Source organism: Saccoglossus kowalevskii, chromosome 1 (genome assembly GCF_978046115.1).
Source record: "Saccoglossus kowalevskii chromosome 1, keSacKowa6.1, whole genome shotgun sequence".
NCBI lineage: Eukaryota > Metazoa > Hemichordata > Enteropneusta > Harrimaniidae > Saccoglossus > Saccoglossus kowalevskii.
The window spans coordinates 26,131,589-26,159,085 of NC_140641.1; the positions used below are offsets into that span (position 1 = coordinate 26,131,589).

Genomic DNA, 27,497 nt, shown 5'->3' on the forward strand with positions numbered 1-27,497 from the left:
GTAGGGGTTAACCGTGATCTCTAGGCCTGCTTTCTGCTGTTGGTATAACCATTGTCCAGCTTCCTGCTACTGGTGACTTGACTGCTGATCAACCCTTATCCTTGCTGCTTCTCTTTGGTGAGTAATTGCTTGATTGTTTCTGGTTACTGTATTTGTTGTTGTCTCCCCGGGTGTGTGCCATCTTTGGCCCCCGGGGAAAGTCCGGAAGCTGCCGTGAAGAGAAGACACTGCGAAGCGCTCCTGAAGAAACCAGCTCCTGTCTCGTTCTGCTCTGCTTGGTGAGTCTTACCCATTTTTTGTCTGCTTGTCGCTAGTTTTCTACTTGGCGTCCTGTGTATCCTGTGTGGTTGGTGTCACCTATCTGGAGGACTGGCCTTTGCGCCGTTTCCCAAATCCTCCCCCGATTGTTGATCACTGCTCTGACGAGAATGAGGCGAGATTCCTCTATCTCGGTCACGTTGACTGAACCTGTCAAACCAGTTGACCTGTTCAAAAGAATTAAAGAGTTAGGTATTAATATTGACGACTTGACGTGTGTCCAGCCTCTGCCTGGTAACAAGTATGATATAACATTCACTTCATTCAGCAAAAGAAGAGAAAATGAACGGAAATTTGAAAAGATGCATGGCGTAGAAGATTGCAAAAATTTTACTGAGTACACGATCGTCACCCTTTTCCATATCCCATCTGAGACCAACGACAACGAAATTCGGTACACTCTTAGCCAATATGGCGAGGTCTTGGCCTCCCGCTTCTGTACCTACCACTTCGCTCCAAAAGTGTTCAATGGTAACCGCCAATATAAAATGAAATTGAGATCTAACATTCCATCTGCGTTACGTATCTCCGGACGTAATGTTTGGGTTTCATACATGGGACAAGTGAGAACATGCAACAGATGCCAGCAATCAGGTCACTTATCCAAAGACTGCAAAACCACCATTTGCAACAGATGCCTTGAGCATGGCCATTCGACAAATGACTGTGACAAAACCATTGTGTGCACTATCTGCCACAAACCCGGTCACATCGCTCGGAATTGCAAAATCTCCTTTGCTAACCAAGTCTCTAAAAGTCCCTCATGGGCAAATGCGCCACCAATGTCCTCTAGCTGCAAATGTGGAAACTTCGTTGCAGCCTTGGACATCAAGTGCATGTACTGCTCAGATCTGGTCCCTCCAAAAGAAGCAACTATAGAATCATGTACCAAGTGCTCCAAAAAATCCGAATCCCCATATGTAGAAGTCGCATGCCAGGACTGTTTACCCACCATTGAAGATATGGTCATAGAAAATACCACCGGAGAAAACACAACCGCCAACACAACCACCAACCCTCCGTCTGAGTCTCCTGTTCATGCTCCCACGGCCTCTTCTAGGTTACCAGTTACCAAATCAAACGAACCATCTGTTACCCAAAAACAGACACCCAAGATCCCAGCCAACACGGAGAATATGACCAATGAAATGGATCAACCAACACCAGCCCACAGTAGTGGTGAAAGCTCTCAATCATCATATGAGACTGCCATAGTCACACTGCCGCAGCCAGCTACAGCCCACCCTGGTCCAGAAAACACGAAACCTCCAACAGAAGATAGAAAAAGACACTTCTCAGATGATGGTCAAACAGATGAAAGTGCAAAAAAAATGAAACCACCGGAAGTGACCAAACTTCATGAAATTGTTACTAAAAATGCTAAGTTTACTTGCAACCAGTTCGCCAGCATTGGTTGCGAATTCATTGCTGAATCCTTTGCCAGCCTGCGTTCCCACTGTAAGAAGGAACATGGAGAGAGGGGAGTGAAATTATTTTGTCCGGTGTCAGCCTGCAAATTTTCCTCCGGCACAACATTGGCTTGGACAAAACATGTACACACAACACATACACACTTCTTATCGCAGCAGACGATAGAAAGTTTACAGCAGTGTCTCACCCTTAACCAGTAATATCATGACTACCATCGCCTCTATAAACATCCAGGGACTACGCAACCAAGCCTCCAGACTCGCCTTCTTTAACCACTGCCATAGCGCCAAATTCGACCTTATCTGCATCCAGGAAACGTATATGAGCTCTTGTGATGATGCGGAGCAATGGGAGATGGAATGGGGTGGACGCATCCTGTATAGCCTTGGGTCTAAACACTCAAGAGGCGTGGCCATCCTTTTCTCTCCAGCCTTCCAAGCGAAGTACAATGAAGTTCATACGGATTCTGAAGGCAGAGTTGTTTCTGTCTCCATCACGCATGGCACCACTTCCTTTCGTTTGTGTTCTGTCTATGCCCCCAATAATCCTCAGGCTCGCATTAGCTTCTTCGGTTCTCTTGCTCAATATTTGCCCCCAAACAAAGAGACAATCCTATGTGGTGATTTCAATTGTGTCAGTGATCCACTGCTTGACAAACTTGGTGGACTTGATAGCCCAGAAGTCCGGGCCGGCTCTGATGTCCTTAATTCCATCTGCTCTGACTATAATATCACTGATCACTGGCGCATTTCCCATCCCTCAACGAAGGAATTCACCTGGAGGAGTGCCAACAACGCTTCTGCATCTAGAATTGACAAGTTTCTGACCCCCAAAAACATGACCACTGAATCTAAAATCATTCCTTGTCCATTCTCTGACCATGAATTCATCACCTGTGTACTCAAGATGCCAACATCCATCGCAAGAGGTCGAGGTGTATGGAAGTGTAATATCTCAACCCTCCAAGACCCTGTAGTCAGGAGTAGCATAAGAAAACACATCCAACAATGGAAGACCCTTAAACCTGCCTTTGACTCTATTTTGGACTGGTGGGACACAGTCAAGGCTCGGGCCAAATCACTAATCACCACGCACTCAAAACGCATATCGCAAGACAATAGAGCAAAGCTGAACAAACTTCTTCATCATTTTAAAGAACTGACACATAAGCTTAACTCGGGAGACCGTACTCGGGCTACCCTGGGATCCTACCACATTACCAAAAAGAAAATTCATGACTTACAGCTTAGGAAACTGGAAGGGGCGAAAATCCGCTCGCGAGCACAACTTATTCAAGAGCAGGAAAGATGGTCAAGCGTCTTTTTAACTACAGAACGCAGACGTGGCAAGAGCAAGCTGGTCTCCAGTGTTATCAATGCTGAAGGCAAAGTGGTGTCAGATCCGGATGAAGTCCCATCTGTCTTTGCCCAATTTTATAGTAAATTATATACATCACAACCAAACTTAGACTGCAAGGAGCAAGATTTCTTCCTGGGCAAGCTCACCAGGTCTTTCTCTGACATGCAAAAACAACAACTTGACAAACCAATTATACAGAAAGAGTTACATGATGCTCTGAAGAACATGAAAGATAATAAGACCCCGGGCTTGGATGGTCTTCCCAAAGAATTTTATATGCTCTTCTGGGAAGATCTAGGAGAAGATTTCACCCAAGTTATTAATATCGCCATGACACAAGGTCAACTATCCACCTCCCAGCGTCAGGGTCTAATCACCCTGGTGAATAAGCCTTCACCCCAAGAAGGTAATCATCACGAAGCAGTGCGCCCTGGGGATAAAAGACCTATATCCCTTCTTAACGTTGACTACAAAATCGTCACGAAAGCTCTCGCCACCCGTTTATATTCTGTTCTTCCATCTGTTATCGGGCCTTTCCAAACCTGTGGTGTTGCTGGGCGGTCAATTCACCAAAACGTGCGCATCCTGAGAGATTTCACCACTTTTGCTAATAGCAGAGGCTTTGGCAGTGCTATCGTTTCTTTGGATCAGAAAAAAGCCTTTGATAGGGTTGAGTGGAAATTCCTATATAAAACCCTCATGCAGCTGAATTGCGGCTCACTCTTCTGTTCTTACATCAAGACGATCTACAATGATATCATGAGTTCGGTCACCGTCAATGGGCATGTGTCCCCTGCCTTTTCTTTATCTAGGGGTGTCCGTCAGGGCTGCCCACTCTCACCTTTGCTGTACATCATTTTCATGGAGCCGCTTGCAGCAGCTGTGCAGAGTTCAACCGAAATCAAAGGTGTGAAACTACCTGGATCAAAAACTGAATGCAAACTTCTCCAATATGCAGATGACTCCACAGCTCTGGTTACTGATAATAAGTCGTTCAAGGCTCTGTTCCAACTTTTTGAGAGAGTTGGTACTGCTTCGGGCTCTGAACTCAATATGACGAAATGCAAAGGTCTCTTCCTAGGAAGCTGGAGAAACCGTTCAGACAAGCCTTATAACATTGACTGGACGGGGGTCAGAATCAAAATCAATGGCTTCTGGTTTGGGAGCATCGATATGAGTGCCGTCAATTGGGACAGTTGCGTCAAGAAGTTTAAAACCACTCTTACTCAATGGGAGAAGAGACGTCTCTCAATGGTCGGAAAAGTCATCGTCATAAACAACCTCGTTACCGCACCACTTTGGTACATTGCACACATCTACAATATTCCCAACTCTGTCATTCAGACGCTCACTCCTCTGGTTTTCAACTTCATGTGGTCTGGGAAGAAAGAATTTATAAAGCGGGAAACTTTCTATCTGCCTCTACAAGAAGGGGGATTGGGCCTGGTTAACATCCAAATGAAGGCTGATGCCATTTTTATTCAAAGTTCCTGTAGTTCTATGGTGTCGGATCTCCCAGATCGCTTCTTCCCTCTGTCCTGGGCGAATAAAAACCTTCTAGCAATTCTGGCTCTGCCTTGGTCTAACCTGTATCCGCACTTTTCTGACCCACCACAATGGCATGCTCACCTCAGAAAGTCTTGTCAACAAAACCATGCGACACTCTGCACATCCAACTGGACGATCATATCTACAAAATCTGTGTATTCCACTCTCCTTGAGAAACTATCGCATACCCCACACGTCATCTTGAAAGCTCCCCACATGAACTGGAGTAAAATTTTCGCATCGTGCCACAGTCCTCTTCTGGATAACCTGTTGAAGGAGCTGGCCTGGAAAATCGTTCACAAGGCTCTGAAGACAAAGAGCACCCTATATCATTGGGGATGCATAACTTCTCGCTCCTGCCCAAGAGTTGACTGCTCACAAGTAGAGACTCTCGACCACCTGTTCTTAGAATGTGACACACCATCCTTGCTCTGGTCCTGGCTCGAACACTATATCCGTCATAACACCGGAATCACCATTATCTGCAGCAAAAATCTTGTGTACTATGGGATTCTCGCCTCACCACTCCAAGCTCACATTCAGGCCGTCATATTGTACATGGTTAATGTTATTAAACATGAAATCTGGAAATCCAGATGCTACGCCAACTTTGAAAAACAGCATGTCACATATGCAGAAGTCCTCATAAACACCAAGAGGTATATTAGTTCCAGAATCGAAGCCGACATCAATAATGAGGACACCGATACCGTCTCGGAAAAATGGCAATTCCTCATCGAAAAGACCAACTCCAAAGTGAAATCTAAACTTTAGGGTTCTGTTTTTCTGTCTTTTGTTTCATCTTTCCTGTTGTCTGTTAGCCTTTTATTTATTTATTTGTCGTGCTTTTGGTTTAACAACTGTTTCAAAAGATCAGGCAGGGAGGATCGTAACCTCGTGTGCCTAGACCCAGCGTGGCTGGCCTGCCTAGGGTGCACAGTTGTAGGTTAGAGTAGATTTTCCTTTGTTTTTGTTGTTGTTGGTATTCTTTGTCTTAGAGTAGGGTTTTTTTTTTGCCACCCTAAAACAAAAATAGGCGGTTCCCTCAGGGAGAGGCCCTCCCATTGCACTTCGGCTGGGCTGACACCTGCGATCGCCCCAAATGTGGGCGACTCGGGCGCATAATTTATGTTAGTGGGGGACTGCGTTCGCGCTATCCCCTGATAATGAAACTAAAAAATCAGATCTAATTTCTTACATTGGTCATCTCTAGTGAGAAATCGCGCAGATCCGCCTCATGTGAGAACAATGTGGGTTTCCTAACTAGATTTTCAGGGAAATGTCGACCATTGATCAAGTTATTATTATTTATTAAAAATGGACAGGTTTTCGATGTACTAAGCAATGAAATAATCGAGAGTTGGCCAGATCCACAGGTCACCTGTACTTGTCGAGTACTGACGCCCTCACACGCCGCGTTTCGCATAAAAGAAAACCCATTGGTTGACAGCAACCATATGATTTGGGGGGCTACGGACGCTGATAGGATGATCGCTGGCATGGGATTACCCAGAATCCTTTGTGGCCAAGTTTGTCGCGAATTTTCAGTATATACAACGCATTTCGTGGAGTCAAATGTCCATGAGCGACCAGTAAAATCATGTGGTTAATATTTAAGTCATGACATTACCAGTCTATTGTGTGCAACTACTAGTTAGAATACGATTTTTTCCAGATGCTCTTGGCACTCACCGTCGTGTCTGTTTTGTTTCATTCCATGGGGTACTCCGTTGTTGACAGTGAATGGCATACTTACCTGGCGTAGGGGTTAACCGTGATCATGGAGGCGGTTCCCTCAGGGAGAGGCCCTCCCATTGCACTTCGGCTGGGCTGACACCTGCGATCGCCCCAAATGTGGGCGACTCGGGCGCATAATTTATGTTAGTGGGGGACTGCGTTCGCGCTATCCCCTGATAATGAAACTAAAAAATCAGATCTAATTTCTTACATTGGTCATCTCTAGTTAGAAATCGCGCAGATCCGCCTCATGTGAGAACAATGTGGGTTTCCTAACTAGATTTTCAGGGAAATGTCGACCATTGATCAAGTTATTATTATTTATTAAAAATGGACAGGTTTTCGATGTACTAAGCCATGAAATAATCGAGAGTTGGCCAGATCCACAGGTCACCTGTACTTGTCGAGTACTGACGCCCTCACACGCCGCGTTTCGCATAAAAGAAAACCCATTGGTTGACAGCAACCATATGATTTGGGGGGCTACGGACGCTGATAGGATGATCGCTGGCATGGGATTAGTGCCGCTTGGTGTGCGTGCATAATCTCTCTCTCTACCCAGAATCCTTTGTGGCCAAGTTTGTCGCGAATTTTCAGTATATACAACGCATTTCGTGGAGTCAAATGTCCATGAGCGACCATTAAAATCATGTGGTTAATATTTAAGTCATGACATTACCAGTCTATTGTGTGCAACTACTAGTTAGAATACGATTTTTTCCAGATGCTCTTGGCACTCACCGTCGTGTCTGTTTTGTTTCATTCCATGGGGTACTCCGTTGTTGACAGTCAATGGCATACTTACCTGGCGTAGGGGTTAACCGTGATCATGGAGGCGGTTCCCTCAGGGAGAGGCCCTCCCATTGCACTTCGGCTGGCCTGACACCTGCGATCGCCCCAAATGTGGGCGACTCGGGCGCATAATTTATGTTAGTGGTGGACTGCGTTCGCGCTATCCCCTGATAATGAAACTAAAAAATCAGATCTAATTTCTTACATTGGTCATCTCTAGTGAGAAATCGCGCAGATCCGCCTCATGTGAGAACAATGTGGGTTTCCTAACTAGATTTTCAGGGAAATGTCGACCATTGATCAAGTTATTATTATTTATTAAAAATGGACAGGTTTTCGATGTACTAAGCAATGAAATAATCGAGAGTTGGCCAGATCCACAGGTCACCTGTACTTGTCGAGTACTGACGCCCTCACACGCCGCGTTTCGCATAAAAGAAAACCCATTGGTTGACAGCAACCATATGATTTGGGGGGCTACGGACGCTGATAGGATGATCGCTGGCATGGGATTAGTGCCGCTTGGTGTGCGTGCATAATCTCTCTCTCTCTACCCAGAATCCTTTGTGGCCAAGTTTGTCGCGAATTTTCAGTATATACAACGCATTTCGTGGAGTCAAATGTCCATGAGCGACCAGTAAAATCATGTGGTTAATATTTAAGTCATGACATTACCAGTCTATTGTGTGCAACTACTAGTTAGAATACGATTTTTTCCAGATGCTCTTGGCACTCACCGTCGTGTCTGTTTTGTTTCATTCCATGGGGTACTCCGTTGTTGACAGTCAATGGCATACTTACCTGGCGTAGGGGTTAACCGTGATCATGGAGGCGGTTCCCTCAGGGAGAGGCCCTCCCATTGCACTTCGGCTGGGCTGACACCTGCGATCGCCCCAAATGTGGGCGACTCGGGCGCATAATTTATGTTAGTGGGGGACTGCGTTCGCGCTATCCCCTGATAATGAAACTAAAAAATCAGATCTAATTTCTTACATTGGTCATCTCTAGTGAGAAATCGCGCAGATCCGCCTCATGTGAGAACAATGTGGGTTTCCTAACTAGATTTTCAGGGAAATGTCGACCATTGATCAAGTTATTATTATTTATTAAAAATGGACAGGTTTTCGATGTACTAAGCAATGAAATAATCGAGAGTTGGCCAGATCCACAGGTCACCTGTACTTGTCGAGTACTGACGCCCTCACACGCCGCGTTTCGCATAAAAGAAAACCCATTGGTTGACAGCAACCATATGATTTGGGGGGCTACGGACGCTGATAGGATGATCGCTGGCATGGGATTAGTGCCGCTTGGTGTGCGTGCATAATCTCTCTCTCTACCCAGAATCCTTTGTGGCCAAGTTTGTCGCGAATTTTCAGTATATACAACGCATTTCGTGGAGTCAAATGTCCATGAGCGACCATTAAAATCATGTGGTTAATATTTAAGTCATGACATTACCAGTCTATTGTGTGCAACTACTAGTTAGAATACGATTTTTTCCAGATGCTCTTGGCACTCACCGTCGTGTCTGTTTTGTTTCATTCCATGGGGTACTCCGTTGTTGACAGTCAATGGCATACTTACCTGGCGTAGGGGTTAACCGCGATCATGGAGGCGGTTCCCTCAGGGAGAGGCCCTCCCATTGCACTTCGGCTGGCCTGACACCTGCGATCGCCCCAAATGTGGGCGACTCGGGCGCATAATTTATGTTAGTGGGGGACTGCGTTCGCGCTATCCCCTGATAATGAAACTAAAAAATCAGATCTAATTTCTTACATTGGTCATCTCTAGTGAGAAATCGCGCAGATCCGCCTCATGTGAGAACAATGTGGGTTTCCTAACTAGATTTTCAGGGAAATGTCGACCATTGATCAAGTTATTATTATTTATTAAAAATGGACAGGTTTTCGATGTACTAAGCAATGAAATAATCGAGAGTTGGCCAGATCCACAGGTCACCTGTACTTGTCGAGTACTGACGCCCTCACACGCCGCGTTTCGCATAAAAGAAAACCCATTGGTTGACAGCAACCATATGATTTGGGGGGCTACGGACGCTGATAGGATTATCGCTGGCATGGGATTAGTGCCGCTTGGTGTGCGTGCATAATCTCTCTCTCTCTCTACCCAGAATCCTTTGTGGCCAAGTTTGTCGCGAATTTTCAGTATATACAACGCATTTCGTGGAGTCAAATGTCCATGAGCGACCAGTAAAATCATGTGGTTAATATTTAAGTCATGACATTACCAGTCTATTGTGTGCAACTACTAGTTAGAATACGATTTTTTCCAGATGCTCTTGGCACTCACCGTCGTGTCTGTTTTGTTTCATTCCATGGGGTACTCCGTTGTTGACAGTCAATGGCATACTTACCTGGCGTAGGGGTTAACCGTGATCATGGAGGCGGTTCCCTCAGGGAGAGGCCCTCCCATTGCACTTCGGCTGGGCTGACACCTGCGATCGCCCCAAATGTGGGCGACTCGGGCGCATAATTTATGTTAGTGGGGGACTGCGTTCGCGCTATCCCCTGATAATGAAACTAAAAAATCAGATCTAATTTCTTACATTGGTCATCTCTAGTGAGAAATCGCGCAGATCCGCCTCATGTGAGAACAATGTGGGTTTCCTAACTAGATTTTCAGGGAAATGTCGACCATTGATCAAGTTATTATTATTTATTAAAAATGGACAGGTTTTCGATGTACTAAGCAATGAAATAATCGAGAGTTGGCCAGATCCACAGGTCACCTGTACTTGTCGAGTACTGACGCCCTCACACGCCGCGTTTCGCATAAAAGAAAACCCATTGGTTGACAGCAACCATATGATTTGGGGGGCTACGGACGCTGATAGGATGATCGCTGGCATGGGATTAGTGCCGCTTGGTGTGCGTGCATAATCTCTCTCTCTACCCAGAATCCTTTGTGGCCAAGTTTGTCGCGAATTTTCAGTATATACAACGCATTTCGTTGAGTCAAATGTCCATGAGCGACCATTAAAATCATGTGGTTAATATTTAAGTCATGACATTACCAGTCTATTGTGTGCAACTACTAGTTAGAATACGATTTTTTCCAGATGCTCTTGGCACTCACCGTCGTGTCTGTTTTGTTTCATTCCATGGGGTACTCCGTTGTTGACAGTCAATGGCATACTTACCTGGCGTAGGGGTTAACCGTGATCATGGAGGCGGTTCCCTCAGGGAGAGGCCCTCCCATTGCACTTCGGCTGGCCTGACACCTGCGATCGCCCCAAATGTGGGCGACTCGGGCGCATAATTTATGTTAGTGGGGGACTGCGTTCGCGCTATCCCCTGATAATGAAACTAAAAAATCAGATCTAATTTCTTACATTGGTCATCTCTAGTGAGAAATCGCGCAGATCCGCCTCATGTGAGAACAATGTGGGTTTCCTAACTAGATTTTCAGGGAAATGTCGACCATTGATCAAGTTATTATTATTTATTAAAAATGGACAGGTTTTCGATGTACTAAGCAATGAAATAATCGAGAGTTGGCCAGATCCACAGGTCACCTGTACTTGTCGAGTACTGACGCCCTCACACGCCGCGTTTCGCATAAAAGAAAACCCATTGGTTGACAGCAACCATATGATTTGGGGGGCTACGGACGCTGATAGGATGATCGCTGGCATGGGATTAGTGCCGCTTGGTGTGCGTGCATAATCTCTCTCTCTCTCTACCCAGAATCCTTTGTGGCCAAGTTTGTCGCGAATTTTCAGTATATACAACGCATTTCGTGGAGTCAAATGTCCATGAGCGACCATTAAAATCATGTGGTTAATATTTAAGTCATGACATTACCAGTCTATTGTGTGCAACTACTAGTTAGAATACGATTTTTTCCAGATGCTCTTGGCACTCACCGTCGTGTCTGTTTTGTTTCATTCCATGGGGTACTCCGTTGTTGACAGTCAATGGCATACTTACCTGGCGTAGGGGTTAACCGTGATCATGGAGGCGGTTCCCTCAGGGAGAGGCCCTCCCATTGCACTTCGGCTGGGCTGACACCTGCGATCGCCCCAAATGTGGGCGACTCGGGCGCATAATTTATGTTAGTGGGGGACTGCGTTCGCGCTATCCCCTGATAATGAAACTAAAAAATCAGATCTAATTTCTTACATTGGTCATCTCTAGTGAGAAATCGCGCAGATCCGCCTCATGTGAGAACAATGTGGGTTTCCTAACTAGATTTTCAGGGAAATGTCGACAATTGATCAAGTTATTATTATTTATTAAAAATGGACAGGTTTTCGATGTACTAAGCAATGAAATAATCGAGAGTTGGCCAGATCCACAGGTCACCTGTACTTGTCGAGTACTGACGCCCTCACACGCCGCGTTTCGCATAAAAGAAAACCCATTGGTTGACAGCAACCATATGATTTGGGGGGCTACGGACGCTGATAGGATGATCGCTGGCATGGGATTAGTGCCGCTTGGTGTGCGTGCATAATCTCTCTCTCTCTACCCAGAATCCTTTGTGGCCAAGTTTGTCGCGAATTTTCAGTATATACAACGCATTTCGTGGAGTCAAATGTCCATGAGCGACCATTAAAATCATGTGGTTAATATTTAAGTCATGACATTACCAGTCTATTGTGTGCAACTACTAGTTAGAATACGATTTTTTCCAGATGCTCTTGGCACTCACCGTCGTGTCTGTTTTGTTTCATTCCATGGGGTACTCCGTTGTTGACAGTCAATGGCATACTTACCTGGCGTAGGGGTTAACCGTGATCATGGAGGCGGTTCCCTCAGGGAGAGGCCCTCCCATTGCACTTCGGCTGGGCTGACACCTGCGATCGCCCCAAATGTGGGCGACTCGGGCGCATAATTTATGTTAGTGGGGGACTGCGTTCGCGCTATCCCCTGATAATGAAACTAAAAAATCAGATCTAATTTCTTACATTGGTCATCTCTAGTGAGAAATCGCGCAGATCCGCCTCATGTGAGAACAATGTGGGTTTCCTAACTAGATTTTCAGGGAAATGTCGACCATTGATCAAGTTATTATTATTTATTAAAAATGGACAGGTTTTCGATGTACTAAGCAATGAAATAATCGAGAGTTGGCCAGATCCACAGGTCACCTGTACTTGTCGAGTACTGACGCCCTCACACGCCGCGTTTCGCATAAAAGAAAACCCATTGGTTGACAGCAACCATATGATTTGGGGGGCTACGGACGCTGATAGGATGATCGCTGGCATGGGATTAGTGCCGCTTGGTGTGCGTGCATAATCTCTCTCTCTCTCTACCCAGAATCCTTTGTGGCCAAGTTTGTCGCGAATTTTCAGTATATACAACGCATTTCGTGGAGTCAAATGTCCATGAGCGACCATTAAAATCATGTGGTTAATATTTAAGTCATGACATTACCAGTCTATTGTGTGCAACTACTAGTTAGAATACGATTTTTTCCAGATGCTCTTGGCACTCACCGTCGTGTCTGTTTTGTTTCATTCCATGGGGTACTCCGTTGTTGACAGTCAATGGCATACTTACCTGGCGTAGGGGTTAACCGTGATCATGGAGGCGGTTCCCTCAGGGAGAGGCCCTCCCATTGCACTTCGGCTGGGCTGACACCTGCGATCGCCCCAAATGTGGGCGACTCGGGCGCATAATTTATGTTAGTGTGGGACTGCGTTCGCGCTATCCCCTGATAATGAAACTAAAAAATCTGATCTAATTTCTTACATTGGTCATCTCTAGTGAGAAATCGCGCAGATCCGCCTCATGTGAGAACAATGTGGGTTTCCTAACTAGATTTTCAGGGAAATGTCGACCATTGATCAAGTTATTATTATTTATTAAAAATGGACAGGTTTTCGATGTACTAAGCAATGAAATAATCGAGAGTTGGCCAGATCCACAGGTCACCTGTACTTGTCGAGTACTGACGCCCTCACACGCCGCGTTTCGCATAAAAGAAAACCCATTGGTTGACAGCAACCATATGATTTGGGGGGCTACGGACGCTGATAGGATGATCGCTGGCATGGGATTAGTGCCGCTTGGTGTGCGTGCATAATCTCTCTCTCTCTCTACCCAGAATCCTTTGTGGCCAAGTTTGTCGCGAATTTTCAGTATATACAACGCATTTCGTGGAGTCAAATGTCCATGAGCGACCATTAAAATCATGTGGTTAATATTTAAGTCATGACATTACCAGTCTATTGTGTGCAACTACTAGTTAGAATACGATTTTTTCCAGATGCTCTTGGCACTCACCGTCGTGTCTGTTTTGTTTCATTCCATGGGGTACTCCGTTGTTGACAGTCAACGGCATACTTACCTGGCGTAGGGGTTAACCGTGATCATGGAGGCGGTTCCCTCAGGGAGAGGCCCTCCCATTGCACTTCGGCTGGGCTGACACCTGCGATCGCCCCAAATGTGGGCGACTCGGGCGCATAATTTATGTTAGTGGGGGACTGCGTTCGCGCTATCCCCTGATAATGAAACTAAAAAATCAGATCTAATTTCTTACATTGGTCATCTCTAGTGAGAAATCGCGCAGATCCGCCTCATGTGAGAACAATGTGGGTTTCCTAACTAGATTTTCAGGGAAATGTCGACCATTGATCAAGTTATTATTATTTATTAAAAATGGACAGGTTTTCGATGTACTAAGCAATGAAATAATCGAGAGTTGGCCAGATCCACAGGTCACCTGTACTTGTCGAGTACTGACGCCCTCACACGCCGCGTTTCGCATAAAAGAAAACCCATTGGTTGACAGCAACCATATGATTTGGGGGGCTACGGACGCTGATAGGATGATCGCTGGCATGGGATTAGTGCCGCTTGGTGTGCGTGCATAATCTCTCTCTCTCTCTACCCAGAATCCTTTGTGGCCAAGTTTGTCGCGAATTTTCAGTATATACAACGCATTTCGTGGAGTCAAATGTCCATGAGCGACCATTAAAATCATGTGGTTAATATTTAAGTCATGACATTACCAGTCTATTGTGTGCAACTACTAGTTAGAATACGATTTTTTCCAGATGCTCTTGGCACTCACCGTCGTGTCTGTTTTGTTTCATTCCATGGGGTACTCCGTTGTTGACAGTCAACGGCATACTTACCTGGCGTAGGGGTTAACCGTGATCATGGAGGCGGTTCCCTCAGGGAGAGGCCCTCCCATTGCACTTCGGCTGGGCTGACACCTGCGATCGCCCCAAATGTGGGCGACTCGGGCGCATAATTTATGTTAGTGGGGGACTGCGTTCGCGCTATCCCCTGATAATGAAACTAAAAAATCAGATCTAATTTCTTACATTGGTCATCTCTAGTGAGAAATCGCGCAGATCCGCCTCATATGAGAACAATGTGGGTTTCCTAACTAGATTTTCAGGGAAATGTCGACCATTGATCAAGTTATTATTATTTATTAAAAATGGACAGGTTTTCGATGTACTAAGCAATGAAATAATCGAGAGTTGGCCAGATCCACAGGTCACCTGTACTTGTCGAGTACTGACGCCCTCACACGCCGCGTTTCGCATAAAAGAAAACCCATTGGTTGACAGCAACCATATGATTTGGGGGGCTACGGACGCTGATAGGATGATCGCTGGCATGGGATTAGTGCCGCTTGGTGTGCGTGCATAATCTCTCTCTCTCTACCCAGAATCCTTTGTGGCCAAGTTTGTCGCGAATTTTCAATATATACAACGCATTTCGTGGAGTCAAATGTCCATGAGCGACCATTAAAATCATGTGGTTAATATTTAAGTCATGACATTACCAGTCTATTGTGTGCAACTACTAGTTAGAATACGATTTTTTCCAGATGCTCTTGGCACTCACCGTCGTGTCTGTTTTGTTTCATTCCATGGGGTACTCCGTTCTTGACAGTCAATGGCATACTTACCTGGCGTAGGGGTTAACCGTGATCATGGAGGCGGTTCCCTCAGGGAGAGGCCCTCCCATTGCACTTCGGCTGGGCTGACACCTGCGATCGCCCCAAATGTGGGCGACTCGGGCGCATAATTTATGTTAGTGGGGGACTGCGTTCGCGCTATCCCCTGATAATGAAACTAAAAAATCAGATCTAATTTCTTACATTGGTCATCTCTAGTGAGAAATCGCGCAGATCCGCCTCATGTGAGAACAATGTGGGTTTCCTAACTAGATTTTCAGGGAAATGTCGACCATTGATCAAGTTATTATTATTTATTAAATATGGACAGGTTTTCGATGTACTAAGCAATGAAATAATCGAGAGTTGGCCTGATCCACAGGTCACCTGTACTTGTCGAGTACTGACGCCCTCACACGCCGCGTTTCGCATAAAAGAAAACCCATTGGTTGACAGCAACCATATGATTTGGGGGGCTACGGACGCTGATAGGATGATCGCTGGCATGGGATTAGTGCCGCTTGGTGTGCGTGCATAATCTCTCTCTCTCTCTACCCAGAATCCTTTGTGGCCAAGTTTGTCGCGAATTTTCAGTATATACAACGCATTTCGTGGAGTCAAATGTCCATGAGCGACCATTACAATCATGTGGTTAATATTTAAGTCATGACATTACCAGTCTATTGTGTGCAACTACTAGTTAGAATACGATTTTTTCCAGATGCTCTTGGCACTCACCGTCGTGTCTGTTTTGTTTCATTCCATGGGGTACTCCGTTGTTGACAGTCAATGGCATACTTACCTGGCGTAGGGGTTAACCGTGATCATGGAGGCGGTTCCCTCAGGGAGAGGCCCTCCCATTGCACTTCGGCTGGGCTGACACCTGCGATCGCCCCAAATGTGGGCGACTCGGGCGCATAATTTATGTTAGTGGGGGACTGCGTTCGCGCTATCCCCTGATAATGAAACTAAAAAATCAGATCTAATTTCTTACATTGGTCATCTCTAGTGAGAAATCGCGCAGATCCGCCTCATGTGAGAACAATGTGGGTTTCCTAACTAGATTTTCAGGGAAATGTCGACCATTGATCAAGTTATTATTATTTATTAAAAATGGACAGGTTTTCGATGTACTAAGCAATGAAATAATCGAGAGTTGGCCAGATCCACAGGTCACCTGTACTTGTCGAGTACTGACGCCCTCACACGCCGCGTTTCGCATAAAAGAAAACCCATTGGTTGACAGCAACCATATGATTTGGGGGGCTACGGACGCTGATAGGATGATCGCTGGCATGGGATTAGTGCCGCTTGGTGTGCGTGCATAATCTCTCTCTCTCTACCCAGAATCCTTTGTGGCCAAGTTTGTCGCGAATTTTCAGTATATACAACGCATTTCGTGGAGTCAAATGTCCATGAGCGACCATTAAAATCATGTGGTTAATATTTAAGTCATGACATTACCAGTCTATTGTGTGCAACTACTAGTTAGAATACGATTTTTTCCCAGATGCTCTTGGCACTCACCGTCGTGTCTGTTTTGTTTCATTCCATGGGGTACTCCGTTGTTGACAGTCAATGGCATACTTACCTGGCGTAGGGGTTAACCGTGATCATGGAGGCGGTTCCCTCAGGGAGAGGCCCTCCCATTGCACTTCGGCTGGGCTGACACCTGCGATCGCCCCAAATGTGGGCGACTCGGGCGCATAATTTATGTTAGTGGGGGACTGCGTTCGCGCTATCCCCTGATAATGAAACTAAAAAATCAGATCTAATTTCTTACATTGGTCATCTCTAGTGAGAAATCGCGCAGATCCGCCTCATGTGAGAACAATGTGGGTTTCCTAACTAGATTTTCAGGGAAATGTCGACCATTGATCAAGTTATTATTATTTATTAAATATGGACAGGTTTTCGATGTACTAAGCAATGAAATAATCGAGAGTTGGCCAGATCCACAGGTCACCTGTACTTGTCGAGTACTGACGCCCTCACACGCCGCGTTTCGCATAAAAGAAAACCCATTGGTTGACAGCAACCATATGATTTGGGGGGCTACGGACGCTGATAGGATGATCGCTGGCATGGGATTAGTGCCGCTTGGTGTGCGTGCATAATCTCTCTCTCTCTCTCTACCCAGAATCCTTTGTGGCCAAGTTTGTCGCGAATTTTCAGTATATACAACGCATTTCGTGGAGTCAAATGTCCATGAGCGACCATTAAAATCATGTGGTTAATATTTAAGTCATGACATTACCAGTCTATTGTGTGCAACTACTAGTTAGAATACGATTTTTTCCCAGATGCTCTTGGCACTCACCGTCGTGTCTGTTTTGTTTCATTCCATGGGGTACTCCGTTGTTGACAGTCAATGGCATACTTACCTGGCGTAGGGGTTAACCGTGATCATGGAGGCGGTTCCCTCAGGGAGAGGCCCTCCCATTGCACTTCGGCTGGGCTGACACCTGCGATCGCCCCAAATGTGGGCGACTCGGGCGCATAATTTATGTTAGTGGGGGACTGCGTTCGCGCTATCCCCTGATAATGAAACTAAAAAATCAGATCTAATTTCTTACATTGGTCATCTCTAGTGAGAAATCGCGCAGATCCGCCTCATGTGAGAACAATGTGGGTTTCCTAACTAGATTTTCAGGGAAATGTCGACCATTGATCAAGTTATTATTATTTATTAAATATGGACAGGTTTTCGATGTACTAAGCAATGAAATAATCGAGAGTTGGCCTGATCCACAGGTCACCTGTACTTGTCGAGTACTGACGCCCTCACACGCCGCGTTTCACATAAAAGAAAACCCATTGGTTGACAGCAACCATATGATTTGGGGGGCTACGGACGCTGATAGGATGATCGCTGGCATGGGATTAGTGCCGCTTGGTGTGCGTGCATAATCTCTCTCTCTCTCTACCCAGAATCCTTTGTGGCCAAGTTTGTCGCGAATTTTCAGTATATACAACGCATTTCGTGGAGTCAAATGTCCATGAGCGACCATTACAATCATGTGGTTAATATTTAAGTCATGACATTACCAGTCTATTGTGTGCAACTACTAGTTAGAATACGATTTTTTCCAGATGCTCTTGGCACTCACCGTCGTGTCTGTTTTGTTTCATTCCATGGGGTACTCCGTTGTTGACAGTCAATGGCATACTTACCTGGCGTAGGGGTTAACCGTGATCATGGAGGCGGTTCCCTCAGGGAGAGGCCCTCCCATTGCACTTCGGCTGGGCTGACACCTGCGATCGCCCCAAATGTGGGCGACTCGGGCGCATAATTTATGTTAGTGGGGGACTGCGTTCGCGCTATCCCCTGATAATGAAACTAAAAAATGAGATCTAATTTCTTACATTGGTCATCTCTAGTGAGAAATCGCGCAGATCCGCCTCATGTGAGAACAATGTGGGTTTCCTAACTAGATTTTCAGGGAAATGTCGACCATTGATCAAGTTATTATTATTTATTAAAAATGGACAGGTTTTCGATGTACTAAGCAATGAAATAATCGAGAGTTGGCCAGATCCACAGGTCACCTGTACTTGTCGAGTACTGACGCCCTCACACGCCGCGTTTCGCATAAAAGAAAACCCATTGGTTGACAGCAACCATATGATTTGGGGGGCTACGGACGCTGATAGGATGATCGCTGGCATGGGATTAGTGCCGCTTGGTGTGCGTGCATAATCTCTCTCTCTCTCTACCCAGAATCCTTTGTGGCCAAGTTTGTCGCGAATTTTCAGTATATACAACGCATTTCGTGGAGTCAAATGTCCATGAGCGACCATTAAAATCATGTGGTTAATATTTAAGTCATGACATTACCAGTCTATTGTGTGCAACTACTAGTTAGAATACGATTTTTTTTCCAGATGCTCTTGGCACTCACCGTCGTGTCTGTTTTGTTTCATTCCATGGGGTACTCCGTTGTTGACAGTCAATGGCATACTTACCTGGCGTAGGGGTTAACCGTGATCATGGAGGCGGTTCCCTCAGGGAGAGGCCCTCCCATTGCACTTCGGCTGGGCTGACACCTGCGATCGCCCCAAATGTGGGCGACTCGGGCGCATAATTTATGTTAGTGGGGGACTGCGTTCGCGCTATCCCCTGATAATGAAACTAAAAAATCAGATCTAATTTCTTACATTGGTCATCTCTAGTGAGAAATCGCGCAGATCCGCCTCATGTGAGAACAATGTGGGTTTCCTAACTAGATTTTCAGGGAAATGTCGACCATTGATCAAGTTATTATTATTTATTAAAAATGGACAGGTTTTCGATGTACTAAGCAATGAAATAATCGAGAGTTGGCCAGATCCACAGGTCACCTGTACTTGTCGAGTACTGACGCCCTCACACGCCGCGTTTCGCATAAAAGAAAACCCATTGGTTGACAGCAACCATATGATTTGGGGGGCTACGGACGCTGATAGGATGATCGCTGGCATGGGATTAGTGCCGCTTGGTGTGCGTGCATAATCTCTCTCTCTCTCTACCCAGAATCCTTTGTGGCCAAGTTTGTCGCGAATTTTCAGTATATACAACGCATTTCGTGGAGTCAAATGTCCATGAGCGACCATTAAAATCATGTGGTTAAAATTTAAGTCATGACATTACCAGTCTATTGTGTGCAACTACTAGTTAGAATACGATTTTTTTCCAGATGCTCTTGGCACTCACCGTCGTGTCTGTTTTGTTTCATTCCATGGGGTACTCCGTTGTTGACAGTCAATGGCATACTTACCTGGCGTAGGGGTTAACCGTGATGATGGAGGCGGTTCCCTCAGGGAGAGGCCCTCTCATTGCACTTCGGCTGGGCTGACACCTGCGATCGCCCCAAATGTGGGCGACTCGGGCGCATAATTTATGTTAGTGGGGGACTGCGTTCGCGCTATCCCCCGATAATGAAACTAAAAAATCAGATCTAATTTCTTACATTGGTCATCTCTAGTGAGAAATCGCGCAGATCCGCCTCATGTGAGAACAATGTGGGTTTCCTAACTAGATTTTCAGGGAAATGTCGACCATTGATCAAGTTATTATTATTTATTAAAAATGGACAGGTTTTCGATGTACTAAGCAATGAAATAATCGAGAGTTGGCCAGATCCACAGGTCACCTGTACTTGTCGAGTACTGACGCCCTCACACGCCGCGTTTCGCATAAAAGAAAACCCATTGGTTGACAGCAACCATATGATTTGGGGGGCTACGGACGCTGATAGGATGATCGCTGGCATGGGATTAGTGCCGCTTGGTGTGCGTGCATAATCTCTCTCTCTCTACCCAGAATCCTTTGTGGCCAAGTTTGTCGCGAATTTTCAGTATATACAACGCATTTCGTGGAGTCAAATGTCCATGAGCGACCATTAAAATCATGTGGTTAATATTTAAGTCATGACATTACCAGTCTATTGTGTGCAACTACTAGTTAGAATACGATTTTTTCCAGATGCTCTTGGCACTCACCGTCGTGTCTGTTTTGTTTCATTCCATGGGGTACTCCGTTGTTGACAGTCAATGGCATACTTACCTGGCGTAGGGGTTAACCGTGATCATGGAGGCGGTTCCCTCAGGGAGAGGCCCTCCCATTGCACTTCGGCTGGGCTGACACCTGCGATCGCCCCAAATGTGGGCGACTCGGGCGCATAATTTATGTTAGTGGGGGACTGCGTTCGCGCTATCCCCCGATAATGAAACTAAAAAATCAGATCTAATTTCTTACATTGGTCATCTCTAGTGAGAAATCGCGCAGATCCGCCTCATGTGAGAACAATGTGGGTTTCCTAACTAGATTTTCAGGGAAATGTCGACCATTGATCAAGTTATTATTATTTATTAAAAATGGACAGGTTTTCGATGTACTAAGCAATGAAATAATCGAGAGTTGGCCAGATCCACAGGTCACCTGTACTTGTCGAGTACTGACGCCCTCACACGCCGCGTTTCGCATAAAAGAAAACCCATTGGTTGACAGCAACCATATGATTTGGGGGGCTACGGACGCTGATAGGATGATCGCTGGCATGGGATTAGTGCCGCTTGGTGTGCGTGCATAATCTCTCTCTCTCTACCCAGAATCCTTTGTGGCCAAGTTTGTCGCGAATTTTCAGTATATACAACGCATTTCGTGGAGTCAAATGTCCATGAGCGACCATTAAAATCATGTGGTTAATATTTAAGTCATGACATTACCAGTCTATTGTGTGCAACTACTAGTTAGAATACGATTTTTTCCAGATGCTCTTGGCACTCACCGTCGTGTCTGTTTTGTTTCATTCCATGGGGTACTCCGTTGTTGACAGTCAATGGCATACTTACCTGGCGTAGGGGTTAACCGTGATCATGGAGGCGGTTCCCTCAGGGAGAGGCCCTCCCATTGCACTTCGGCTGGGCTGACACCTGCGATCGCCCCAAATGTGGGCGACTCGGGCGCATAATTTATGTTAGTGGGGGACTGCGTTCGCGCTATCCCCTGATAATGAAACTAAAAAATCAGATCTAATTTCTTACATTGGTCATCTCTAGTGAGAAATCGCGCAGATCCGCCTCATGTGAGAACAATGTGGGTTTCCTAACTAGATTTTCAGGGAAATGTCGACCATTGATCAAGTTATTATTATTTATTAAAAATGGACAGGTTTTCGATGTACTAAGCAATGAAATAATCGAGAGTTGGCCAGATCCACAGGTCACCTGTACTTGTCGAGTACTGACGCCCTCACACGCCGCGTTTCGCATAAAAGAAAACCCATTGGTTGACAGCAACCATATGATTTGGGGGGCTACGGACGCTGATAGGATGATCGCTGGCATGGGATTAGTGCCGCTTGGTGTGCGTGCATAATCTCTCTCTCTCTCTACCCAGAATCCTTTGTGGCCAAGTTTGTCGCGAATTTTCAGTATATACAACGCATTTCGTGGAGTCAAATGTCCATGAGCGACCATTAAAATCATGTGGTTAATATTTAAGTCATGACATTACCAGTCTATTGTGTGCAACTACTAGTTAGAATACGATTTTTTTCCAGATGCTCTTGGCACTCACCGTCGTGTCTGTTTTGTTTCATTCCATGGGGTACTCCGTTGTTGACAGTCAATGGCATACTTACCTGGCGTAGGGGTTAACCGTGATCATGGAGGCGGTTCCCTCAGGGAGAGGCCCTCCCATTGCACTTAAGCTGGGTTGACACCTGCGATCGCCCCAAATGTGGGCGACTCGGGCGCATAATTTATGTTAGTGGGGGACTGCGTTCGCGCTATCCCCTGATAATGAAACTAAAAAATCAGATCTAATTTCTTACATTGGTCATCTCTAGTGAGAAATCGCGCAGATCCGCCTCATGTGAGAACAGTGTGGGTTTCCTAACTAGATTTTCAGGGAAATGTCGACCATTGATCAAGTTATTATTATTTATTAAAAATGGACAGGTTTTCGATGTACTAAGCAATGAAATAATCGAGAGTTGGCCAGATCCACAGGTCACCTGTACTTGTCGAGTACTGACGCCCTCACACGCCGCGTTTCGCATAAAAGAAAACCCATTGGTTGACAGCAACCATATGATTTGGGGGGCTACGGACGCTGATAGGATGATCGCTGGCATGGGATTAGTGCCGCTTGGTGTGCGTGCATAATCTCTCTCTCTCTCTACCCAGAATCCTTTGTGGCCAAGTTTGTCGCGAATTTTCAGTATATACAACGCATTTCGTGGAGTCAAATGTCCATGAGCGACCATTAAAATCATGTGGTTAATATTTAAGTCATGACATTACCAGTCTATTGTGTGCAACTACTAGTTAGAATACGATTTTTTTTCCAGATGCTCTTGGCACTCACCGTCGTGTCTGTTTTGTTTCATTCCATGGGGTACTCCGTTGTTGACAGTCAATGGCATACTTACCTGGCGTAGGGGTTAACCGTGATCATGGAGGCGGTTCCCTCAGGGAGAGGCCCTCCCATTGCACTTCGGCTGGGCTGACACCTGCGATCGCCCCAAATGTGGGCGACTCGGGCGCATAATTTATGTTAGTGGGGGACTGCGTTCGCGCTATCCCCTGATAATGAAACTAAAAAATCAGATCTAATTTCTTACATTGGTCATCTCTAGTGAGAAATCGCGCAGATCCGCCTCATGTGAGAACAATGTGGGTTTCCTAACTAGATTTTCAGGGAAATGTCGACCATTGATCAAGTTATTATTATTTATTAAATATGGACAGGTTTTCGATGTACTAAGCAATGAAATAATCGAGAGTTAGCCTGATCCACAGGTCACCTGTACTTGTCGAGTACTGACGCCCTCACACGCCGCGTTTCGCATAAAAGAAAACCCATTGGTTGACAGCAACCATATGATTTGGGGGCTACGGACGCTGATAGGATGATCGCTGGCATGGGATTAGTGCCGCTTGGTGTGCGTGCATAATCTCTCTCTCTCTCTCTACCCAGAATCCTTTGTGGCCAAGTTTGTCGCGAATTTTCAGTATATACAACGCATTTCGTGGAGTCAAATGTCCATGAGCGACCATTAAAATCATGTGGTTAATATTTAAGTCATGACATTACCAGTCTATTGTGTGCAACTACTAGTTAGAATACGATTTTTTCCAGATGCTCTTGGCACTCACCGTCGTGTCTGTTTTGTTTCATTCCATGGGGTACTCCGTTGTTGACAGTCAATGGCATACTTACCTGGCGTAGGGGTTAACCGTGATCATGGAGGCGGTTCCCTCAGGGAGAGGCCCTCCCATTGCACTTCGGCTGGGCTGACACCTGCGATCGCCCCAAATGTGGGCGACTCGGGCGCATAATTTATGTTAGTGGGGGACTGCGTTCGCGCTATCCCCTGATAATGAAACTAAAAAATCAGATCTAATTTCTTACATTGGTCATCTCTAGTGAGAAATCGCGCAGATCCGCCTCATGTGAGAACAATGTGGGTTTCCTAACTAGATTTCCAGGGAAATGTCGACCATTGATCAAGTTATTATTATTTATTAAATATGGACAGGTTTTCGATGTACTAAGCAATGAAATAATCGAGAGTTGGCCAGATCCACAGGTCACCTGTACTTGTCGAGTACTGACGCCCTCACACGCCGCGTTTCGCATAAAAGAAAACCCATTGGTTGACAGCAACCATATGATTTGGGGGGCTACGGACGCTGATAGGATGATCGCTGGCATGGGATTAGTGCCGCTTGGTGTGCGTGCATAATCTCTCTCTCTCTCTACCCAGAATCCTTTGTGGCCAAGTTTGTCGCGAATTTTCAGTATATACAACGCATTTCGTGGAGTCAAATGTCCATGAGCGACCATTAAAATCATGTGGTTAATATTTAAGTCATGACATTACCAGTCTATTGTGTGCAACTACTAGTTAGAATACGATTCTTTCCAGATGCTCTTGGCACTCACCGTCGTGTCTGTTTTGTTTCATTCCATGGGGTACTCCGTTGTTGACAGTCAATAGCATACTTACCTGGCGTAGGGGTTAACCGTGATCATGGAGGCGGTTCCCTCAGGGAGAGGCCCTCCCATTGCACTTCGGCTGGGCTGACACCTGCGATCGCCCCAAATGTGGGCGACTCGGGCGCATAATTTATGTTAGTGGGGGACTGCGTTCGCGCTATCCCCTGATAATGAAACTAAAAAATCAGATCTAATTTCTTACATTGGTCATCTCTAGTGAGAAATCGCGCAGATCCGCCTCATGTGAGAACAATGTGGGTTTCCTAACTAGATTTTCAGGGAAATGTCGACCATTGATCAAGTTATTATTATTTATTAAATATGGACAGGTTTTCGATGTACTAAGCAATGAAATAATCGAGAGTTGGCCTGATCCACAGGTCACCTGTACTTGTCGAGTACTGACGCCCTCACACGCCGCGTTTCGCATAAAAGAAAACCCATTGGTTGACAGCAACCATATGATTTGGGGGGCTACGGACGCTGATAGGATGATCGCTGGCATGGGATTAGTGCCGCTTGGTGTGCGTGCATAATCTCTCTCTCTCTCTCTACCCAGAATCCTTTGTGGCCAAGTTTGTCGCGAATTTTCAGTATATACAACGCATTTCGTGGAGTCAAATGTCCATGAGCGACCATTAAAATCATGTGGTTAATATTTAAGTCATGACATTACCAGTCTATTGTGTGCAACTACTAGTTAGAATACGATTTTTTCCAGATGCTCTTGGCACTCACCGTCGTGTCTGTTTTGTTTCATTCCATGGGGTACTCCGTTGTTGACAGTCAATGGCATACTTACCTGGCGTAGGGGTTAACCGTGATCATGGAGGCGGTTCCCTCAGGGAGAGGCCCTCCCATTGCACTTCGGCTGGGCTGACACCTGCGATCGCCCCAAATGTGGGCGACTCGGGCGCATAATTTATGTTAGTGTGGGACTGCGTTCGCGCTATCCCCTGATAATGAAACTAAAAAATCAGATCTAATTTCTTACATTGGTCATCTCTAGTGAGAAATCGCGCAGATCCGCCTCATGTGAGAACAATGTGGGTTTCCTAACTAGATTTTCAGGGAAATGTCGACCATTGATCAAGTTATTATTATTTATTAAAAATGGACAGGTTTTCGATGTACTAAGCAATGAAATAATCGAGAGTTGGCCAGATCCACAGGTCACCTGTACTTGTCGAGTACTGACGCCCTCACACGCCGCGTTTCGCATAAAAGAAAACCCATTGGTTGACAGCAACCATATGATTTGGGGGGCTACGGACGCTGATAGGATGATCGCTGGCATGGGATTAGTGCCGCTTGGTGTGCGTGCATAATCTCTCTCTCTCTCTACCCAGAATCCTTTGTGGCCAAGTTTGTCGCGAATTTTCAGTATATACAACGCATTTCGTGGAGTCAAATGTCCATGAGCGACCATTAAAATCATGTGGTTAATATTTAAGTCATGACATTACCAGTCTATTGTGTGCAACTACTAGTTAGAATACGATTTTTTCCAGATGCTCTTGGCACTCACCGTCGTGTCTGTTTTGTTTCATTCCATGGGGTACTCCGTTGTTGACAGTCAATGGCATACTTACCTGGCGTAGGGGTTAACCGTGATCTCTAGGCCTGCTTTCTGCTGTTGGTATAACCATTGTCCAGCTTCCTGCTACTGGTGACTTGACTGCTGATCAACCCTTATCCTTGCTGCTTCTCTTTGGTGAGTAATTGCTTGATTGTTTCTGGTTACTGTATTTGTTGTTGTCTCCCCGGGTGTGTGCCATCTTTGGCCCCCGGGGAAAGTCCGGAAGCTGCCGTGAAGAGAAGACACTGCGAAGCGCTCCTGAAGAAACCAGCTCCTGTCTCGTTCTGCTCTGCTTGGTGAGTCTTACCCATTTTTTGTCTGCTTGTCGCTAGTTTTCTACTTGGCGTCCTGTGTATCCTGTGTGGTTGGTGTCACCTATCTGGAGGACTGGCCTTTGCGCCGTTTCCCAAATCCTCCCCCGATTGTTGATCACTGCTCTGACGAGAATGAGGCGAGATTCCTCTATCTCGGTCACGTTGACTGAACCTGTCAAACCAGTTGACCTGTTCAAAAGAATTAAAGAGTTAGGTATTAATATTGACGACTTGACGTGTGTCCAGCCTCTGCCTGGTAACAAGTATGATATAACATTCACTTCATTCAGCAAAAGAAGAGAAAATGAACGGAAATTTGAAAAGATGCATGGCGTAGAAGATTGCAAAAATTTTACTGAGTACACGATCGTCACCCTTTTCCATATCCCATCTGAGACCAACGACAACGAAATTCGGTACACTCTTAGCCAATATGGCGAGGTCTTGGCCTCCCGCTTCTGTACCTACCACTTCGCTCCAAAAGTGTTCAATGGTAACCGCCAATATAAAATGAAATTGAGATCTAACATTCCATCTGCGTTACGTATCTCCGGACGTAATGTTTGGGTTTCATACATGGGACAAGTGAGAACATGCAACAGATGCCAGCAATCAGGTCACTTATCCAAAGACTGCAAAACCACCATTTGCAACAGATGCCTTGAGCATGGCCATTCGACAAATGACTGTGACAAAACCATTGTGTGCACTATCTGCCACAAACCCGGTCACATCGCTCGGAATTGCAAAATCTCCTTTGCTAACCAAGTCTCTAAAAGTCCCTCATGGGCAAATGCGCCACCAATGTCCTCTAGCTGCAAATGTGGAAACTTCGTTGCAGCCTTGGACATCAAGTGCATGTACTGCTCAGATCTGGTCCCTCCAAAAGAAGCAACTATAGAATCATGTACCAAGTGCTCCAAAAAATCCGAATCCCCATATGTAGAAGTCGCATGCCAGGACTGTTTACCCACCATTGAAGATATGGTCATAGAAAATACCACCGGAGAAAACACAACCGCCAACACAACCACCAACCCTCCGT

General features: G+C 45.7%; 25 non-coding genes and 1 pseudogene across 25 annotated transcripts; all 26 read left to right on the top strand.

The window, feature by feature from the left end:
• Positions 1 to 5,684: 5,684 nt before the first annotated feature.
• LOC144347513 (U1 spliceosomal RNA) lies at positions 5,685 to 5,819 on the top strand (annotated as a pseudogene).
• A 585-nt stretch (positions 5,820 to 6,404) lies between these two features.
• LOC144347514 (U1 spliceosomal RNA) lies at positions 6,405 to 6,569 on the top strand. The gene has a single exon (XR_013419659.1). It is a non-coding gene; the product is annotated as a U1 spliceosomal RNA (small nuclear RNA).
• A 621-nt stretch (positions 6,570 to 7,190) lies between these two features.
• Positions 7,191 to 7,355, top strand: LOC146750711 (U1 spliceosomal RNA). Its single transcript, XR_014930665.1, has one exon. It is a non-coding gene; the product is annotated as a U1 spliceosomal RNA (small nuclear RNA).
• Positions 7,356 to 7,978: 623 nt separating this feature from the next.
• On the top strand, positions 7,979 to 8,143 carry LOC144347483 (U1 spliceosomal RNA). Its single transcript, XR_013419629.2, has one exon. It is a non-coding gene; the product is annotated as a U1 spliceosomal RNA (small nuclear RNA).
• Positions 8,144 to 8,764: 621 nt separating this feature from the next.
• LOC146750712 (U1 spliceosomal RNA) lies at positions 8,765 to 8,929 on the top strand. Its single transcript, XR_014930532.1, has one exon. It is a non-coding gene; the product is annotated as a U1 spliceosomal RNA (small nuclear RNA).
• Positions 8,930 to 9,554: 625 nt separating this feature from the next.
• LOC146750713 (U1 spliceosomal RNA) lies at positions 9,555 to 9,719 on the top strand. Its single transcript, XR_014930374.1, has one exon. It is a non-coding gene; the product is annotated as a U1 spliceosomal RNA (small nuclear RNA).
• A 621-nt stretch (positions 9,720 to 10,340) lies between these two features.
• On the top strand, positions 10,341 to 10,505 carry LOC146750714 (U1 spliceosomal RNA). Its single transcript, XR_014930541.1, has one exon. It is a non-coding gene; the product is annotated as a U1 spliceosomal RNA (small nuclear RNA).
• A 625-nt stretch (positions 10,506 to 11,130) lies between these two features.
• Positions 11,131 to 11,295, top strand: LOC146750715 (U1 spliceosomal RNA). The gene has a single exon (XR_014930376.1). It is a non-coding gene; the product is annotated as a U1 spliceosomal RNA (small nuclear RNA).
• Positions 11,296 to 11,918: 623 nt separating this feature from the next.
• Positions 11,919 to 12,083, top strand: LOC146750716 (U1 spliceosomal RNA). Its single transcript, XR_014930377.1, has one exon. It is a non-coding gene; the product is annotated as a U1 spliceosomal RNA (small nuclear RNA).
• Positions 12,084 to 12,708: 625 nt separating this feature from the next.
• Positions 12,709 to 12,873, top strand: LOC146750717 (U1 spliceosomal RNA). The gene has a single exon (XR_014930568.1). It is a non-coding gene; the product is annotated as a U1 spliceosomal RNA (small nuclear RNA).
• Positions 12,874 to 13,498: 625 nt separating this feature from the next.
• Positions 13,499 to 13,663, top strand: LOC146750718 (U1 spliceosomal RNA). Its single transcript, XR_014930380.1, has one exon. It is a non-coding gene; the product is annotated as a U1 spliceosomal RNA (small nuclear RNA).
• Positions 13,664 to 14,288: 625 nt separating this feature from the next.
• Positions 14,289 to 14,453, top strand: LOC146750719 (U1 spliceosomal RNA). Its single transcript, XR_014930382.1, has one exon. It is a non-coding gene; the product is annotated as a U1 spliceosomal RNA (small nuclear RNA).
• Positions 14,454 to 15,076: 623 nt separating this feature from the next.
• LOC146750720 (U1 spliceosomal RNA) lies at positions 15,077 to 15,241 on the top strand. The gene has a single exon (XR_014930383.1). It is a non-coding gene; the product is annotated as a U1 spliceosomal RNA (small nuclear RNA).
• Positions 15,242 to 15,866: 625 nt separating this feature from the next.
• LOC146750721 (U1 spliceosomal RNA) lies at positions 15,867 to 16,031 on the top strand. The gene has a single exon (XR_014930386.1). It is a non-coding gene; the product is annotated as a U1 spliceosomal RNA (small nuclear RNA).
• A 624-nt stretch (positions 16,032 to 16,655) lies between these two features.
• LOC146750722 (U1 spliceosomal RNA) lies at positions 16,656 to 16,820 on the top strand. Its single transcript, XR_014930389.1, has one exon. It is a non-coding gene; the product is annotated as a U1 spliceosomal RNA (small nuclear RNA).
• Positions 16,821 to 17,448: 628 nt separating this feature from the next.
• On the top strand, positions 17,449 to 17,613 carry LOC144347526 (U1 spliceosomal RNA). Its single transcript, XR_013419671.2, has one exon. It is a non-coding gene; the product is annotated as a U1 spliceosomal RNA (small nuclear RNA).
• Positions 17,614 to 18,238: 625 nt separating this feature from the next.
• LOC144347476 (U1 spliceosomal RNA) lies at positions 18,239 to 18,403 on the top strand. Its single transcript, XR_013419622.2, has one exon. It is a non-coding gene; the product is annotated as a U1 spliceosomal RNA (small nuclear RNA).
• Positions 18,404 to 19,030: 627 nt separating this feature from the next.
• LOC146750723 (U1 spliceosomal RNA) lies at positions 19,031 to 19,195 on the top strand. Its single transcript, XR_014930393.1, has one exon. It is a non-coding gene; the product is annotated as a U1 spliceosomal RNA (small nuclear RNA).
• A 626-nt stretch (positions 19,196 to 19,821) lies between these two features.
• Positions 19,822 to 19,986, top strand: LOC146750724 (U1 spliceosomal RNA). Its single transcript, XR_014930633.1, has one exon. It is a non-coding gene; the product is annotated as a U1 spliceosomal RNA (small nuclear RNA).
• Positions 19,987 to 20,609: 623 nt separating this feature from the next.
• LOC146750725 (U1 spliceosomal RNA) lies at positions 20,610 to 20,774 on the top strand. The gene has a single exon (XR_014930478.1). It is a non-coding gene; the product is annotated as a U1 spliceosomal RNA (small nuclear RNA).
• A 623-nt stretch (positions 20,775 to 21,397) lies between these two features.
• On the top strand, positions 21,398 to 21,562 carry LOC146750726 (U1 spliceosomal RNA). The gene has a single exon (XR_014930394.1). It is a non-coding gene; the product is annotated as a U1 spliceosomal RNA (small nuclear RNA).
• A 626-nt stretch (positions 21,563 to 22,188) lies between these two features.
• LOC146750727 (U1 spliceosomal RNA) lies at positions 22,189 to 22,353 on the top strand. The gene has a single exon (XR_014930645.1). It is a non-coding gene; the product is annotated as a U1 spliceosomal RNA (small nuclear RNA).
• A 627-nt stretch (positions 22,354 to 22,980) lies between these two features.
• LOC146750728 (U1 spliceosomal RNA) lies at positions 22,981 to 23,145 on the top strand. The gene has a single exon (XR_014930395.1). It is a non-coding gene; the product is annotated as a U1 spliceosomal RNA (small nuclear RNA).
• Positions 23,146 to 23,771: 626 nt separating this feature from the next.
• Positions 23,772 to 23,936, top strand: LOC146750729 (U1 spliceosomal RNA). Its single transcript, XR_014930396.1, has one exon. It is a non-coding gene; the product is annotated as a U1 spliceosomal RNA (small nuclear RNA).
• A 625-nt stretch (positions 23,937 to 24,561) lies between these two features.
• LOC146750730 (U1 spliceosomal RNA) lies at positions 24,562 to 24,726 on the top strand. Its single transcript, XR_014930397.1, has one exon. It is a non-coding gene; the product is annotated as a U1 spliceosomal RNA (small nuclear RNA).
• Positions 24,727 to 25,353: 627 nt separating this feature from the next.
• Positions 25,354 to 25,518, top strand: LOC146750731 (U1 spliceosomal RNA). The gene has a single exon (XR_014930574.1). It is a non-coding gene; the product is annotated as a U1 spliceosomal RNA (small nuclear RNA).
• Positions 25,519 to 27,497: the final 1,979 nt, after the last annotated feature.